Genomic DNA, 19,158 nt, shown 5'->3' on the forward strand with positions numbered 1-19,158 from the left:
TAATCATCAAAATTAAAAGAAATAAACATTTGAAATACATCAGTCTGTGTGTAATGAATGAATCTAATATACAAGTTTCACTTTTTGAATGGAATTACTGAAATAAATCAACTTTGTCATGATATTCTAATTTTATTATGACCAGCACCTGTATGTACATTAAGCCATTCTTTTGCTACTCATATACAGTATATTGTTTGCATTTATTTATACATCATCTTACTGTCATTGCTCGCATTCTTTCCTATGCTTAACATCCCGCAACACTGGCACAATAACTTAACTATTCTCTCGCAGTGTCTTGCCTGAAGAAAGGGCCTGAGTTGCGTCGAAAGCTTACATATTTTAATCATCTTAGTTAGCCAGTAAAAGGTGTAATTTTGCTTGACTTTTCATGACAATAACAATCGAATCTAAAAGTAAGTACAATTTTGAACACCTCTGCAGCGATCCTTGCTCTTCCTTCGGTCAAGCGGTAAGCATTTGAGGTGGGGTTAGTGATGTTCCAGTGAATAGAAGAACTGTGATTGGTTATTGCGCTAGCTTAAAACCGCCTCCTGAAGCCTGATTGGCATCTTTAGGGTTGCCATGATTGGTTATAGTAGGTGGAATTCCCCGCCTTCCATTGATGCACCGAGGACTGCTGGCCATTGGTCGTTGCTACACTGTACTCGTGACAGAGGGGGGCTGGTCCAATTCAAAGAACATTTTTTGAGAAAAAAGGAAAACTTCCAAAGTGGGTGTACGGTCGTTTTTTAGGCGAAGCTGTGTCTTCTGTTCGTGTTTGCTTATTTTTTTTAATCAATTCGCGTAACTCGACATGAAGATTACTCCCTTTAGTTACTTGTTTTGTCGTTGCTTCTTTTATGTATTTTTTTTTTTTGCTTCTGCACGAGTTTCTTGAAGTGTGCACCTCCGCAGTGCAAGTCCGATCCGGTGCTCGCCGAAAGGAGCCTAAGCTGCGCGGGGCCCTCAGTCGCCAGGCAAAAGGAAAGGGAAACCGGCCAAAGAGGGCGAAAAAGACAAAGAACATGGCGAGAGTTAGCGGGCAGCGCGCCCTCTCGTTTGCGGTTTTCAATCATCTCTGCAATCCGCTCATCGCCTGACAAGTCAACTTTAGAGGGAAACGACGTTGCGCCCGCAGGCTGGAGAGGTCACACAATGTTGTCTTGACCGGTAAGTGATCCTGTAAAACACAGACTTAGTGCGGACAGAGCTCTAGAATACAGAAGCTACTTTCTAGTTTTATGATTATTTTTAGTCCAAGTGCATCCTAATGTCAACTTACAAAGCTTCATTTGGGTACCCCCAATGATTATGTTAACCGTGAACTCGGTTAGTGCTAGGGCAGGCAGAAAACTTCGTTGTCAAAATCAACAGGAGGGATATTACGTGTTGTTTCCCCAGCTTTTTCTCCATCAAAACGTTTGCATTGTTTTTTTACTATCATTTTGCATATTCTGTCATCCCGGCCATTCCTACATCTTCCCCAGTGCAAGTTCGAGGTAAGCCGGAGTCTGTAATGTCACAAATTGCTCCAAACTCGGACGGGATGCCCTTCATCGAAGCGGCTAAGTTAATACGGTTTTATTGGGTTTTCTTATTAACAGAATGAACATTTTTCTGCCATCCTGTCTTTTCCCAGCTATACATTTTTGAGATTCTTTATCGTGTAAACATTGCAAGATTAGAACTTGGGCTTCAGTCCATCTCACACAGTGTTTTAATAGTCGACTAAAGATGTGTTGTATAAGTTAATATTCTAAATAATGTTTCAATATCTGATATTTTCAGGCTCAGGTTTCTGTTGGTTTTTTGCTCCAAACACTTTATGTAGGCATCATTTGTTGCTTTTATTTGAGATGTTTTTAAACATGCAGGACTTGAAACTTTAGCTCGTTCCTGATAATGAAACTCTGAATTTGTTCAATCCGGCAAGTCCCTTTATTAGTTGCAGTGGGCACATGGCAGAGACCAGTACTAGACTGGATGACAGGTGAGCTCAGGTCCTCTTAGTGCTAAGGGTGCAAAGACACCCAAGAGTCCTCTGACCGTGGAGTTCAGACAGAACTTGCAGGGCCGTGGATTTCTGTTTCAGCTGTTTGCACAAGCAGAGCAATCAGAACAGATAATCCACCAGAAGCTGAGTATATTTGGGGCCCATCCTGTATTTGGATGGGAGATTGTCTAGGTAGAGTTTGGGTTGGTGAGGCCTGCAGGGGGCGCTTACCCTGCAATCTGTGTGTGGATCCCAATGTGTTGTAAAAATGTCGCCGTCCTTGGGATGAGATACTATAAAACTGAGGTCCTGACTCTCTGTGGCCATAGAAGATCCGTTGCAGTCTTTCAAAAAAGTAGGCCGTACCCCCAGTGTGTTGGCTAAATTGGCCACTATGACCTTGTCCATTCTGGTCCTCTGTCCCTTATTGGCTCGCCCCTTCACCAGCACTGTTACAGATTGGTGAGGGTTGAAGTGGCTCCCCTACTGTTTGTGTAACGTGCTTTGAGTGTCTGTTTATAAATGTAACTCTTTGTCGAAATCTGTCATATCAGTTGGTCCGATTGCCTGTTCCTGCTTTTTCTCTGCAGTTTCAGAAGTTACTAACCGAGCAAGTTTTACTTCTCCATGAGTTTGAGAAAGGTACTTTTTGCAGTCATAACCTTTAGTGCACATGCATTTATTCAACCTCAATTCGTTTTTTTTTTTATTTTATTCCCCTTCCACTCACTTATTTGCTAATATTCTGATCACCTTAACTGCAAATGTCAAATGAAAAAGACAATTTCCCCTCAGGGATTAATAAAATATATCAAATCATTTTTCCTCACTGAGTTGGCCTGTTAGGTGAGGATCAAATAAAATGTCGGCAAACAGGAGAGCAGTTAACTTTTCTTTGTTTCTGCATGAAGGAAACTTTATGAAGAAATGAAAGAAAAAAGTGGAAAAGACACGAGTGTGTTGCGAATCCAGTCAAGTCCACAAAACATTTTGCTGATTTTTCTAAGTTGATTATCTTGATGTGTGGGAAAACTAGAAGAAGCCATTTGCAGTATTCCACTGGCAAGTTGCATTAGCTGCAGTAACCAGCTTTTAGTTGAACACTTGTTTTGGAATGAGAAGCTGCGCAGCGGCACGTGGACTTCGTTTGAGACCCTGCCGTGTCACCCGACCAGAAGCGTAGCTCAAAGGTGGGCCTGAATGGCAGGCCCCTGCTTGTCCTGAAGAGGTTCATAATCAGTAGGCCCACTCAAGGGAGTTAATATGGCAGAGATTGCTAGAGGAGGAGGAGGAGGAGGGATTGTCCTGTGCGTTTAGGGAACAGACGAGTGCCTCCCATGTTCACTTCTTGGCAAACCGTCTACAGATCGTCTCACTGAGTCCACTCTGTTTTTCTTTTGTTCATTGAGTTAGTTTTTTTTTTTTGCACTCTGTAATTGTTCTTGTCTTGTGTTTCTTTGGTTTGCTAAAAGCGCTTGTCTTTTTTAGAGGTGCATTTTTTTTTCTTTCTTTTAAAGATCTTGGGTTGTTGAGGGAATGTGCCCTACTATTAGTTTTCCTCCTCTTGGTTGGCACCTTAGTACCGTAACAAGGCAAGAGTTGTCCCTGCTGCTACTGGCCAAATGCTGTCATGTCTCCGGCACCTCCAGCTCTACTTGTCTTCCATTAACTTGCTTTTGTTATCTTCTTATCTTGATGTGAAAGGAATGGATGGCAGCCTGCCTTCTAAAGACTGTCATCTAACACTGCTGCTTTTTTTTTTTTCCTCCCTATTATTCACTGCAGTACTTCGTCAGCATTGTTAATAAAAGTTGATAATTCTCAAAGTCGTTTTGAAGTCAGGCTTCTAACCAGTAATATCACACTTGGCAAAACTTCAAGATGGGTGGCCCTGGTCGCCTTTACTGTGTGATTACAATTTAATTTTTCATTTTCCTTTGTCATATGCCCCCTTTGATAATAGCTGCCTACAATGTGGTGGCTTTACATAACACATAATTGTGTATGTGTGTGAGTGGGCCCAGTGAGGGGCTGGTGCCCTGTCCCGGGCTCACTCCCAGTGACCAGTGTCAAATTACAGGAATTCTAGTTCAGGGGTCGCCAAGTCCAGTCCTGGAGGACCACCGTGGCTGCAGGTTTTCATTCTAAACCTTTTTTTTTTAAATGAGTGCCCTGTTTGTGCTGCTTCTAATTAACTTCTTGTGAATTCATTTTAATTGAATTGCTTTTTTAAGATTTGTTCCGCTGAATTGCTTCATTTTGTTCTTTAAATGGCACCCAAACAGAAATGAAATGTGAAGTGAGGGAGCCAACAGAAGACCAACTAAGTCAGGGCCTCAAACTCCAACCAATTTCACTCCAACCAGCTGCTTAATGAGGTGCCGATTCTTGTCGTTAATTAAACCCGTTCTTTAATTCCATGGCTTGTTGCTGCTCTCATTGTGCAATAGCAGACATTTCCTAAATTGTTGATTTTTCACTTTCTAAGACATTGTCGGGCAACCGGTGCCGTGGAATTTTCTAGGGGCGCCGCAAAAACTTTTGTAAAATCTTTAAAATTGCTAGTGTTTTTGAACTTTTGGTTGATTAAAAAGATAATGTTTAAAAAAATATATTTTATGTTGGAAAAACAGATAACGGTTAATCAGATTGTTGAATAAACGAATGCATTTATTTTGAATGCAAGTAAAATTTTTTGCTGTTCACCATTCATCATAATATCAACACCAGCGGTGTCAAAAACAACATCTCGTGAGACTTAAAAAGTCTCGTTGTTAGAAGATCTCTAAGCTCACTGTACGATAGAAGAAGGCGGAGCAAATAGAGAACGAGAAAATACAAACGTTACATTTCGTCTCTTGCCGACGAGAGAGTGTTGCTGTAGCTGCAGCTCTCACCACTGAATCGTCTGAGTATTACTATGGAAAAAGTAACCTTATTTTCGCTCTGACACCGCTGATCAACACAGTAAACTTTGTTAACTCAGTGACCTTTTCCAGTTCTTTGTGGTGAAAGACATTTTGTTGTGACGCAAGCATTCGATAGTTCTTTGTAATTTAATTCTCAACGATTATCACTCGCTTTTTATTTGCGGTAGTTTTAATTAAACGTTATCTAGAAAAATTCATACATAGTTTATTCTCGTCACGACTTTATTTATGTGTAGTCCCTCAAGTGCGCCGCGAAAGAAAATTTTTGGACTTAGTGCGCCGCAACTCGAAAAAAGGTTGCCTTTCGCTGTTCTAAGAGCAGCACTGTTAAAATGTTTTGGGGACCTGAGCAGACCAACATTCCTGAGACCTTCATCGTTCTTTGTTTTCAGATATTGTATGATGGACACCAGTTGTTTTGGCTCATTTTGTATCTCATTATTGTTTGGCTGCTAATTAAGGAAAAAGAAACAATTAATTAGAGCAAGTCAATTAAAATTAATTCAAAAGAAGTTAATTAGCAGCAAAAACAGGTCACTCATTAAGAAAAGGGTTCGAATGAAAACCTGCAGCCACGGTGGTCCTCCAGGACCTGTTCTAGTTTGGGGATGTCAGACTTGGCGACTACCTTGTTGCCTGAGGATGTCAGAGTGCATGACAGATTGCACAACTCCGTTCTGACTTTCCAGCACAGTTTCACATTTCCAAAGTATCGTGACAGCCAATACCGTGCTGCCTGACAGAGCCGGAGCTGCACAAGTGCTTACCAGGATAGCAATCTCGGGCCGTTTTCCCATTCTGCTGTGGTATGTCGAGACATTAGACCGACGAGCTTTTCTTCTGTTTCCAAGGTCAGTCAGTCAGTCAGTCCGTCAGTCACTGTCCAACCCGCTATATCCTAACACAGGGTCACGGGGGCTGTGCTGGAGCCAAGGTTCTCTTCCTTATTCTTCATAGCTGCATTATATGATTTGTACTTCTGCATGAATGCACATTGATTCTCGGCTCCTGCGCCCACAGAGCCCAGCCCTACAACTTAAGGACAAAATCGAACCAGTTTGTTTTAGTTGGTGTGAGTTGCAGACTGGTTGGACTGAGGTGCTGGGTACGTCTGACTGCATGACTGAAGGTCACAGGAGCGCCTCTGTCTCGCTAAGATTATATAAATGAAGTCTGCGACTGAAAATTGCTGCACAAATTGTGTAATCTGATAAAAAGGCTAGAGCGGGGTTGTAAATGTTGTGTTTGTGAAAACTCCAATTCGAATAGGGTTGTTGTTTTCCTTCTCAAGTTAGCCTTGCAGCTTTTCGTTTACTTTACTAATCACAAGTCACTTTCTGCTTTTACCGGACTTCCCTATTTGCTTGTATCGATTGTTTCACTTGTACGTATACCGATGCATCCCATCTATTTTCTGGTCAGCGTCATCTGTTTCCAGCCCTGCAAGGAGGTCCTCCAACTTAACAGGGAAAACGTGGGGTGATGGTTTCAGGATTGGCACTCCAGCCACCTCCAGTGTGGTGCGGAGGTGTCATCCGCTGCACTCGGGTCCCAATCCACGGGGTTTGTCGTGTGGTGGGTGCAGCAAAACGTTATCGGCACACCCTCCCAACCACCCTCTCTCTCTCTCTCTCTGTCCTTCTAGTACAGATGGCACAGTGTCTACTGCTCTTGGTTCAAATCCTGCATCCATGTGTGTGGCATTTACACACTCCCCTCATGCCAGCATGGATTTCCGCCTGAGTACCTTCTAAGTTTAAATTGACGTACACTTTAGATTAACTGGTAATTTCAGATCACCCCAACTGAATGTCAAGACATAGAAGAGCGAGTGTGTGTGTGTGTGTGTGAATAGGTTGGCCTTGCGTCCAGTGCTGTTGACCTCGTGACTCAGAACATTCTCATATCGTTAGTCCAATTCAATCTTTTCAGTATAAATTCCTAGAGAGTCGCCACCCATTCAAGTAACATGAAATGCAAGGCAGGGATCAATTCTGGGCAGAGCACCAAGGCATCCCACAGAACACACATCCACATTTACCCTGGCACCATTGTAATGTCGCTGGTCTGCCTGTGGCATGTCCTTGGGTGTGGGAGGAAATTCACTCAAGCAAAGCCTACAGCAGTACCTTTCTGGGATCAAATTGCTGTGAGGTAGGCATGCTGCCCTGCTGAGTTAGCGCCAGTAAAATTTGGTTTTGTGTTGGCGTCCTGCAGCAAGTGTACCTTAGGCTTCTGGGAATATTTTATAAAGGGAGGAGAAATGATTTCCACGCTTTGCACACCTGATTTGTGACTGGCCTTTAAGAAGAAACGGACGATGTTACATATACCCTGCTGTTTTTTTTTTTGTCTAAGACTCTGTGAAGTGCCTTGAGCGTGGGAAAGGCGCTATATAAATAAAATGTATTATTAAAACACAACACACACACACACACACACTCGGATGTTGACTAGTTTTGAACTCATTTGTTGAATGCTATCCTGTTATGTTTGGTCAGAAATACAGTAAGACATTTACTTGACCTCTCAGGAGAGCATTTGGTTAATCAGTGATCTGAAGGTATGGTTCACTAGTCGTGTGGTATTAACTTAAAGGTCCTCATCAGCTTATTTTCGTAGTGGTTTAATTCAAAACCTGCATGACCACAGCGCTTTATCTTTAGATGAGGTTGAAAGGTCTTATGTACTCCAATTTGTGCCCCAGGGGAGCTCCTGGTTGCAAGGAGATTTGCATAGAAATGCTTTCCTTCCACAACTTAAAGCCACTCCCGCGTAAACTATCAGATAAAGAATGGAAATACAGCAGACCTCTTTTTTTTTTTTTTTTTTTTGGCTGGCATTTTTTTTGTTTAAACTAAATCTGTAAAGGACGTGTGGTGGAGGTTTGAAGGTTATATTAGACACTCTGTAACCGGTTCTGTCTCCACTTCTGCTAGCAGAGTCATTTAATAACCTGAAGGTCAGCATATTAACTGCTTTAAAACCTAATACAAGATGTCTGTTTATTTTTTGGGATTGGCTTGTTGTTTCCTGTTCCTTACTTTGGTTAATGTGCCGTATATGAAAATGAGGTAGGACTGAAAGGGCAGGCCCTACAGGTATAGTGATAGAGACTTGTGTGTACATGTGCTGTGTCTCAGGCCCGTTCCTGCCATGAGCTCACTGCTGGTAAAAGGCGTTCCTCTCCTGACCAGAAAACAGTCAGTTTGAGGTTTATGTGGCTACAAAATTGGAAATGCATAATGAGATGTGTGCTCACTTAGGACGATCCCAGCCCTTGGTGATAAATTCAGAAAATCCATCTACAGTATTCTCAGACTGTGGACTTTCAAATATCCTAAAACACTTGCTGTGTTTTAGAGGTGCCGATTCTTGTCATTAATTAAACTCGTTCTTTAATTCCATGACTTGTTGCTCTTTTATTGTGTAATAGCAGACATTTCCTAAATTGTTGATTTTTCACTTTCTAAGAGCAGCACTGTTAAAATGTTTTGGGGACCTGAGCAGACCAACATTCCTGAGACCTTCATCGTTCTTTATTTTCAGATATTGTATGATGGACACCAGTTGTTTTGGCTCATTTTGTATCTCATTATTGTTTGGCTGCTAATTAAGGAAAAAGAAACAATTAATTAGAGCAAGTCAATTAAAATTAATTCAAAAGAAGTTAATTAGCAGCAAAAACAGGTCACTCATTAAGAAAAGGGTTCGAATGAAAACCTGCAGCCACGGTGGTCCTCCAGGACCTGTTCTAGTTTGGGGATGTCAGACTTGGCGACTACCTTGTTGCCTGAGGATGTCAGAGTGCATGACAGATTGCACAACTCCGTTCTGACTTTCCAGCACAGTTTCACATTTCCAAAGTATCGTGACAGCCAATACTGTGCTGCCTGACAGAGCCGGAGCTGCACAAGTGCTTACCAGGATAGCAATCTCGGGCCGTTTTCCCATTCTGCTGTGGTATGTCGAGACATTAGACCGACGAGCTTTTCTTCTGTTTCCAAGGTGGGTCAGTCAGTCAGTCACTGTCCAACCCGCTATATCCTAACACAGGGTCACGGTTACCAAGCTATGTTACCAAGCTTCACCTGGGAAAATGGTCTTCTGTTACAGTGCCAAAGGTTAATTGGAGGTGTCAGAAATTCTGTGTAAGTAACTCAGTACTTTTTTTTTTTTTTTTGTAGATAACATTTGTTTCTTTTTCCCCGCCCGGAGCTAATACCATTAGCTCACTTGGAGCTTCTTAGTCTTGAACATGCTACATAGAATTACACACAAGTAAAACATTCCTGCTGTCAATCAGTCAGTCATTAGCCAACCCGCTATATCCTAACACAGTCACAGGGGGGCTGCTGGAGCCAATCCCAGCCAGCACAGGGCACAAGGCAGGAACAAACACCGGGCAGGGCGCCAGCCCACCGTAGGGCACACACACACACACACACACACACACTAGGGACAATTTAGGATCACCAATGCACCTAACCTGCATGTCTTTGGACTGTGGGAGGAAACCCACGCAGACCCGGGGACGTGACGCCCTGTTGTCAATCAGTTCTTGCTTGGGTTTTGTTGATGTTCATTGCAAAACACATTTTAGAGGAAACTGTATTCTTTTGAATTCAAAAAGGTAATTATTTAGTAGGAATAATGGAACTTTTGGGTATAAATATCGTTTGGCCCTGTAGCACTTCCTGTTAGAATGACAGCTTCAGTCCGACTTGAATGGAGCGCATTTATCCTAAATCTTGTACTGTTTCAAAGTTTTGGAGAGTTAGATCAAAAGCAGAATATACTGAATTGTGGTTTAGTTTAACTTTTTACAAACAGCATTGGCTGAACATTTACATGGCCTAAGTAATAATTTTAAAGTTTTAAGCACTGAACAGAAAAGAAATAGTATTTTGAATTATGTACAGTGTCCACCTGGATTATGTACTGTCCATCGGGGGGGGCCTTTACTTGGCTGAGCAAGCTTTTAAACTGACCAAGGCATGTCCTCACTCCTGGCTCAAATGGACTGGAACAACACAGCAGCACTTCCCTGTGTCTGCTTTTCGAACCGGAGCCTAGTGGCACATCAGGGTCTCACCTTGAATAGGACACCCAGTTCTCTGCAATATTGCATGTATTTTACCACCAAAACATGCTTTAAAGTTTATGTGTAGAAGAGCTGTCAACAGTCCAGTCCAGCTGGAATTTAATTGTATATTATACTGCATTGTGAGGACAGAATAAGGAGTACTGTGTATACCCAAGGAGGCCACTTGCTAACCACATCTCCTTTGTGCTTTGCCTAACTTTCTGCCATCCACTTCACATCTCTTTTTATCTACATAGCTCACCACGTCGTCTTGTTTTCCTGTTGAGGGCAGCTGCCCCTTCTTCACTCACTAGCTGCCCCATTTCTCTGTATGGTCCCCACTACAGATGGTCAGTGGCGCTCTCCTACTTGTGGTGTTCATTTGCCTGATCTGCAAGCCCCATTCCTCTGCTGAGGCAGAAAAAGGACATGCCTAAGAATACCCTTCTCAATGCAGCATTACTACCGACAAATAATGACAAATAAAAAAAATACGTGGGGCAGCTAATTTTCTTTTTTTTTTTTTTGATAACATCACCAAATTAAAGTGTTCGTTTGATATTTTGGGGTATTTATTTTTTTCTGTTGTGTGTACGTGTGTTTGTGTATATGTGGGGGCTGGGTGGTTATCCCAAAATATTGATATATCAAAATGCCCGTTCTTAGTGGATACCTACAGTCTTTGACATCTTGCCGTATTGCAGCTTTTTACCTAAAGAGGAAATAGTGAATTTCTTGTGTTTGATGAGTGAGTGGGTTAAGTTTGCATATTATATATTGTGACCAGTAGGGGGCGTTGCAGCAACCCAACACAACCACAACATTGCAAGTCCCAGGTGTATTAAACAAATAATTGATTGTGTTCAAATACTTCTCACAGGCTTTTCTGAACATTGCAAAAATACAATTACAGAAAATCTTCTTCCTTCTCTCTGTCCCTTCCCTCTCTTCCAGTCCTCTTCAGTGGTCTTTGTCCTCATCCACCTGACTCTGACTGAACTGAAGGGAGCAGGAGTGGCTTCCTATATACCAGACCTGGGAGTTCTTCCGGTACTGCCAGGTTTCATCCAGGAGGATCTTCCATGTCTGGTGGAATCTCCCTAACAGGTGAAAACCTCCTCCCCACAGCTCCCTCTGGTGGCTCCTATGAGACCCAGCAGGGCTGCCTAATGAAACTGCAGTTCTCATGAAGCCCTGCTGGAGTGTATATGGTAGACCCACCAGAGAGTTGCTGCCACCTGTCCGGCAGGTGGTCTCCATCAATCCTTCCATTATAAAGACATGCTTCCATTTGGTTGGGAAGCAAGCTGACCCTTCTCTTTTATGACATTTTTTTTTTTTTTATGATTTGTACAGAATTTATTTGTATTGCACTGCTGCACATAAGTATTTGAACACCTGGCAATCGGCAAGAATTTTGGCTCTCAAAGACCTGTTACTCTGCCTTTAAGAAGCCCACCTCTGCTCCACTTAGTCATCTTAATTAGTAGCACCTGTCTGAGCTCTTTAAAAACACCTGTCCACCCCACAGTCAGTCAGACTCCAACTACTACCATGCGCAAGACCACAGAGCTGTCAAAAGACACCAAAGAGACAAAATTGTGGACCTCCACAAGGCTGGAAAGGGCTACAGGGCAATTGCCAAGCAGCTTGGTGAAAATATATATATATTTTTTTATTTTTATTAATTTTATTACAATCCATACAAAGCAATCAAGTTTTTACAAAAACAAAAATTGAGTTAAGAACAGATCGATCCCCACCCCTGAGAGAGAGAGAGCAATGACAAAACATTTATGTATAAATAAATAAATGTATACGCGTGTATGTCTGTCTGGCCCGAAAGTGAGAGGTGGAGTTGGGGTAATGGCTCTGCCTCAGAGGAAACAGAAAACTTGTTTAGCCACTAATAACACAAGTGGGGCTAGCACATCAGCAAAACGAAACCTCGGAAGAAAGAAAAAAATTGAATAGCCGCTAACATCGGTAAAACGGTATCCCTTTTACTTTTCCTGTCGCTGCTAATACACAAGCGAGGTATGTGTGTGTATGAATATATATATATATATATATATATATATATATATATATATATATATAGTGCTGTAAAAAGCCCAGGGTTCTAGAAACTATTGAAATCATATAAAAATGATTCTTAGATCGGTTTTATCCTACTCATAGGTGTGTGGAGCCTGAGCTTACCTTGGCAAAACTAGGCACAAGACTGAAACCCACCCTGGAACTTCACTTCCACTCTTACTTCAACTATTGAATCCACTTTATCTATTTGAAGGAACTTAAGTGCAACCCAGCTGCTTTGGGCAAAAGGTTGGAGCCAGGCCTGGATGGGGTTGCCAGTTAACTGCAGGAGTCAGGCACACACACCTGCTTGTGCATGCAGTCATCTGATACACTAATGTACAGTACAGTATATACAGTCCAAGTAAAAAGTAAGTGAACCCTTTGGAATTATCTGGTTTACTGCATGAATTTATCATAAAAAGTGTTCTGATCTTCATCTAAGTCATAGGTACTGTTATACACAATGAGCTTAAGCCAATGACACGCGAAAAATTCTACTCTTTCATGTCTTTATTTTACAAACGCATTTAATGTTCACAGTGGTAGTGGAAAAAGTAAGTGAACCTTGGAATTTAATAACTGGTTGACCCCCCTTTGGCAGCAGTGACCTCAACCAGGCACTTCCTGTAACTGCAGATCAGACCTATACATCGTGCGGGGGAATTTTAGCCCATTCTTCCCTGCAGAACTGCCTTAACTCTTCCATATTCATTGGTTGTCTTCTGTGTATGGCTCTCTTCAAGTCATTCCACAGCATCTCCATAGGACTGAGATCTGGGCTCTGACTGGGCCACTCCAAAAGGTGGAGTTTTGCTGTGGATTTACTGCGATGTTTGGAGTGATTGTCCTGTTGCATCACCCTGCCTCTTCTGAACTTAAGTTGATGGGCAGACACCCTCACATTATCCTGGAGAATTTGTTGATAAACCTCAATGATGGCAAGCTGTCCAGGCCCTGATGCAGCAAAGTAGGCCCAAATCATGATGTTCCCTCCACCATACTTTACTGTAGGTATGATGTTTTGATGTTGATAAGCAGTGTCCTTTTTACGTCAAGTGAAGTTCTGTTTGTTCCTCCCAAATAGTTCAATTTTGGTTTAATCACTCCACAGAACATTTTTCCAGTACCGTTGTGGAGTCTCCAAATACTCTTTCGCAAACTTCAGGCATTGAGCAGTGTTCTTTTTTGATAGCAGTGGCTTCCTTCTTGGTGTCGTGCTGTGGACTCCTTTCTTGTTCAATGTTTTGTGTATAGTTGACTCATGAACAGAGATGTTAGCCAGTTTTAATGGCTTCTTCAAGTCCTTTGCTATCACTCTAGGGTTTTTCTTTACCTCATTGCTAACTTTGCATTGTGCTGTTGGGGTCATCATCATTCTAGGCAGAAAAGCCATAATACCAAATTGTCTCCATTTATAGACAACTTGCCTAACACTGGACTGATGAATATCTAACATCTTTGAGATGACTTTGTAACTCTTTCCAGCCTTATGTAGATTAACAATTCTCAATCGTGGCTCTTTAGACAGCTCTTTTGTGCGAGGCATGATTCCCATCTGGATATGCTTCTTGTCAAAAGCTCAAACTCAAACTTTATAGTGTTTTATATCACTCAAAGTAATTCTAGGCCAAACCTCTGAACTCATTTCATTAAATGGACTCTAGGTATGCTAAATTCTGACTGCAATGAGCTTTTTAAAAAGTCATTAACTTAGGGTTCACTTACTTTTTCCAACCTTCTGTTTCACAGTTTGAATGATTTATTCAATATGGCCAAAAGTTCTCTGAAAATCTGTGTATCTTTAGTTATAGGAGACTGTGTTTGCTCATTATTGTGAATGACATGAAGCTACGACCGTGTTTTATATGGGAACTAGCAGGAGTACCTGGCGTTGCCCAGGAATCTATAACCGGTGAATTTCCCAAATGAAAGAAACAGAACATAGAAATGGAACAAAACTTTTTCTGATTGCCATTTTATTGTAAGTTCCTCCACTCTGGATTTTGTGTGCTGTGGCGTTTCAGACACCCTTGAAATAAACTTTGTTGTGGCATCTGAAGTGGACCTTCCAATTGTATGTGTTGTTTTTGGTGGTATGGGTATATTAGTGAAAAGCAGGACAATTATAATGTGTTACATTGTATTACGTACGGAATAAGTTCCACAGTGAGATGAATTCACATTATTTACGATACGTCGGAAGCGAACAAATAGCACCAGTTAGTCAGAAAGAGCAACATTGAAATCGTACTGTCAGTTGGAAAGGGAGCAAATAACACTACAAATATGGAAAGACAGTGAGAAAGAGTACCACTGAAACCGTAGTGGGAAAAATGGTGGGGAGGGGTGCTCTGTTTTAAAGGAGTGTCTGTGTTGAACTGTGATGCTATCTAACGGACGTTGGCGATGGTAACTACAGAGAGAAGTGACATACAACCGGTGTTGCGTTTGGGGAAAATGGTGAGGGAAGGATGCTGTCTTTTTAAGGTGAGTCTCTGTTCAAACGTGCTTGCATATAACTGAAGTTGGCGAATAAAATACAGCACTATCGGTGTGTGTGGGAGTGTGACGTGCGGAAACGGGAGTGTTTCAGCTGGTCATGTGCACTGGGTCGTTGACATTTTACATCCATACGGCAGTTCCTCTTCACCCGATCAAAGTAGTCCGCCTTCTCATACTTGGACACTTCCACCATCTCTTGGCAATTTAAAGAAACATGGGTAAAGAGCGACACACAGAGACCAGAGCTGCCGCTAGATGGAGCCACGGTGAAGTTCTGTTGCAACGTGCAGCCATCTTAAGTACGGGGACGTGTGGCGAACATTGTGTCGGTGAAAAGGTGCCCTGCAGTTCACCACAAACATTTTTCCGAACCAAACATACCCTATGACCTTATCCTGGTCACAAAGGAGCCCCATGCCCAGTTTGATGGCGATCAGACGCCCGGTGCAGATTTGTATGGTCGGACAAACAAACATACACACATACATCGACTCTGCTTTATATATTAGATAAGACATAAATATAGATAATTCCTAGGGGCTCACATACATTTTACTTTGACTGTGTGGAGATTGGGGATATTTTAAATGTGGGAGAAAAATCCAAGCGGACACAGGGTTTATAGAGATTGTGCGCATACTCTGTATGGCCAATGCTAGGACTAAGACTCAAACCCACTCTGGAATTGTGAAGCAACAACACTAACCATTCAACCAGTGGTAGGGTATTGGAAAATGCAGATTCAGATATTGAATAAATGGTTTACTCAGAGCTAAAAGTGCCAAAGCCTTATGTTTCATTTGAGCTCTCAGTTACAGCTCAGTGCAATATTCTGTTTATTCTTTGGAGTTTTTGCGCTTGTGTTTTTTATACTTGCATAGCACTGCCACCTCACAGGTTTAGTGTTGCCCAGGACTTGTCTGTATGGTGTTTGCACAGTCTCCAGGTATTCTGGTTTGCTGCTGCTTTCTCCAGAGACATGCTGATGAAGATGATCGATGATTCTAACTTGGCATTGTGTTTGTGAGCCCTGCTATGGACTGGGGGGCTGCTGGAGCTATGCGACCCTGAATTGGGTGAGTCAGGTGTGATAATGTTATATGATGTTACATTTGTACAGTACAAATCCAAGCAGTCTTTTATGTAAATGTTATAGTTTCTTTGTTTATCTTAGAAACTGCTTTGGAGTGTGGTGTTTTCCAAACGCACAATAAATTTGGTCGTAATATGATCATCAACTTCCAGTCTGTTAAGGCGCCCCTAAGGCCATTTACCATTCGTGGGAGGAAGTGCAGGTGGCGCAGAGGTTCATATACTTGGGGGTCCATATAAACAGCAAACTGGACTGCTCTGATAACACAATGGCACTGTATAAGAAGGGCCAGAGAAGACTGTACTTTATGAGGAGTCTCAGGTTTTTGATATGTGCAGCAAGCTGCTGGAAATGCTTTACCAGTGCGTTGTACCCAGTGTGCTGTTTCTTGGGGAAGCAACTTGAGGTCAGATGATACAAAACATACTTACCAAACCAACTTAACAGAAAAGCCAGCTCCACCACCGGACTGACTCTGGACATGTGCTTGTGGCAAAATTGGAATCCTTCATGAAAAATTCTGCCCATCCTCTCCAGGGGGGCGCTGGAGTACATAATAAGTGCCCCTGAGGATCTCTTCTCTCTGCTGCCATTAGGCAGTTCAGTGCTTTCTCCTGATGTCTGTTCTTTCAGTCCAGCCAAAAACCATAGGAAAATAGTGAAGACTTCAATTTGCTAGTTATTTTTTTAGCATATTTATTATTTTTATTCTGTCGGCTTATATTGTACTTTGAGTTGTTATCCGTGTATTTTATGTTTTTATGGTTGTTGTTTTGTGGCACTATGCATTTCAGTTTCCCCTTGTGGATTCATAGAGTATATTTTCTCTAATTTAACCTAACAGCGACAAATGTAGCGCCATCGACAGAAAGCAGTGCTTTCCAGAGATTCAGATGTGAAAGTTGCACTCCTTTAGTACTTCACAGTTTGCCGTAGAGTGAGTATATTGGTAACTTGCATTGTCTGGTTAGTTTTACTGCCAAGCTATCATATTTTGTTTGAGCAGTCATTGTAAATGGGGGGTAGCATTACTGGTGCAGGCAACCACAAGCCTTACAACTGTCACTGATGTAAAACTCGTATATTTTGACAATGAAGGCAAATGATTTGCTGGTATTCAGTTTCAACGCAAATGCATAGAGCTGAGCAAACTTGCCATTTCCAGTATGGAGTGCATACCATTGCACCATTGTTTCAAAAGCAAAAAGGAAATGATCTATAACTTGTAAAGCTGTCGGAATACTTGGAATTATTCTAACTTTATCTGAAGCATGTGACCCTTGGTTCCAAAGACGTACTTCCTTTCATTTTATTTTTAGTAAGTGAAGAGTGTGAGCCTGAGAATATGCATAACTTGGGAATGTTACCTCAAAAAAATATATATAAATAACCTTCCCACATCCCAAAGACATGCATGTTATATCAGTCTGTGATTTTTAAATTCGCCCCATTGTGAGCAAATGTGGCTGCAGTGGACTGGTGCCTTGGTGAAGGTTGGTTTCGGCTTCGATGTTTTCAATGTTCCTGAGATTGGTGCCCATTGACCTTTAGTATTAGTTGGAGGGCTCAGAAATGGTGTGAATGTAATACTGCATGTCCTTAGAATAAGTAATAAAAACAAATTGTGGTTTTCTGTATATAAAATGAATTTAAAAATAATAATTTATAATAGTAAAATCTGACAGTTGGGAGCAAAGAATGTGCTTATTGGTTATTGGGTGGGGTTGTGAGGGCACATCCAGCGCTGGCAGCCCTTTGTAACTTCTGGCTTGCAATGGGGAGTGCAGCAGTCAGTTACTGCATTAGAACAGAGGCCAGATGACATTTTTTGCTCATCTCCTGTGCATATTGGACTCATTAAGTAAACTTCTACTTGTCCTATCAGTGGCCTTTTTTATTATTTTCTTTAGCATGAACTTCCGTCCTACATTACTATCGGCCCTGGGTATGACGTCCAACCTGCAGGGAAACTTGGGGGTTGGTGGCAGAATTGGCACTCCAGCCACCATAAAAAAATCTCACACTGGTTCCATTCCATCTGAACTAGTGTGGTGCTGAGGTGTCACCCGTTGCATGGCTGCACTCGGGTCCTAATCTAGGATCCTGAGTTGGTTTGTCATGTGGTGGTTGCGGCAATACACTATATCAGTGCGTGCTCCTAACCTCTCTCATGAACTTCCATTATTTAGTTTTTATTTTCTTCTTCTTGTAAAGCTTTTCTGACTTTCTTGTGGAGATTCTTTTCCTGACCAGCCTCCCTTACTCTCGTCTTTTGTAGTCTTCCCCTAAACACAGTCCATCCACATTGTTCTGTTCTCCTCTATCCTAATAATTCCACATCTATGTTTCATCTTCTCTCTTTGCTTGCCTCTCTTCTCATGGCATGCCCATACAAATTTAGCTTTCTTTTCTGTTTTTTCTTATAAATTTCACCAACTGTAACTGTTCCTCTGATTCTCTAATTCCTGATCATATCAAGCTTTGTTACTCCACACATCCATCTCACAGCCCCATTCCTGTAGCATCATGTTTCATTTCATGCACTGTCCAGGTTTCTTATCCATAAAGCAGATATGGTCTGAGCACTATTTGTTGGTCTGGGCAATGTGCTTCACTGTAAGCAGTTCTCTGCCAACTGTTTGTTTTCATCGTAAACTCAAGTCATTCACTCCGAGGGCAACGGAAAGCCATACACGACCAAAGAACTGAAGATGCGGGCTTCATCCACCATTTTATTGGGCTTTCAAGTTCTTCATATGACAAGTGGGAGAAAACGGTGGACACACAAGCACATGGCATGTCTTTCGGGAAATGAGCCACAGTGACATTGGTTGGCAGTAAAAGAGACTGCAGCCACCTCTGTGAAGTGACCTTGGGAGCTTTTGTTTTGTGAACAGCACTTCTTCGAGGACTGGAAGTCCAAGTGTTATTTGCACCTTTCAAAATGAAACTTCTGCCACTGTAAATGGTTTAGCGTTTTCAAATCACCTGACAAGTCATGCTGATTGAGCAGAACAATTCAAATAGATTTTCCATTTTGAGATGAGAAGTAAATAATGTTAAAAAAAAGAAGATCCCAGAATAAAGACTGTGGCTTTATTTTGAAGATTGCTTTTTCATGTATTATTCTTTTGAATAAAATGATATTAATTTATGTATCTGAGAGATTTCTCAAATACTTTGCCGTCTGGTGTAGATATCATCCAGCTTCAGTTTTGCTCATTTGTGTGTGTGTGTGTGTGTGTGTGTGTGTGTGTGTCCGATATCATTTAGTGTCACTTGAGTGGTGATAAGTCCATTTGGTCCTGCGCTATACATTAGTTTACTGGTAAGGTTTGTAAGACAACGTGAGCTTTGTGGATTGATATAGAGCAGGGGTGGGCAATGTCAGTCCTGGAGGGCCGCAGTGGTTGCAGGTTTTTGTGCCAACCCTGTTTCTTAATGAGAAGCCAATTTTGGCTGATGA

The 19,158-nt window shown here is 41.8% G+C and overlaps 1 long non-coding RNA gene across 1 annotated transcript in view; it reads left to right on the forward strand.

The window, feature by feature from the left end:
• Positions 1–503: 503 nt before the first annotated feature.
• The window catches only part of LOC120516796, a 79,358-nt gene continuing 60,703 nt past the window's right edge, over positions 504–19,158 (forward strand). Inside the window, exon 1 of the long non-coding RNA XR_005630916.1 lies at positions 504–1,176. This is a non-coding gene — a long non-coding RNA (uncharacterized LOC120516796). The remainder of the gene's footprint in view (positions 1,177–19,158) is intronic.

The sequence above is a fragment of the Polypterus senegalus genome, chromosome 16 (assembly GCF_016835505.1).
Source record: "Polypterus senegalus isolate Bchr_013 chromosome 16, ASM1683550v1, whole genome shotgun sequence".
In the NCBI taxonomy this organism is placed as follows: Eukaryota; Metazoa; Chordata; class Cladistia; order Polypteriformes; family Polypteridae; genus Polypterus; species Polypterus senegalus.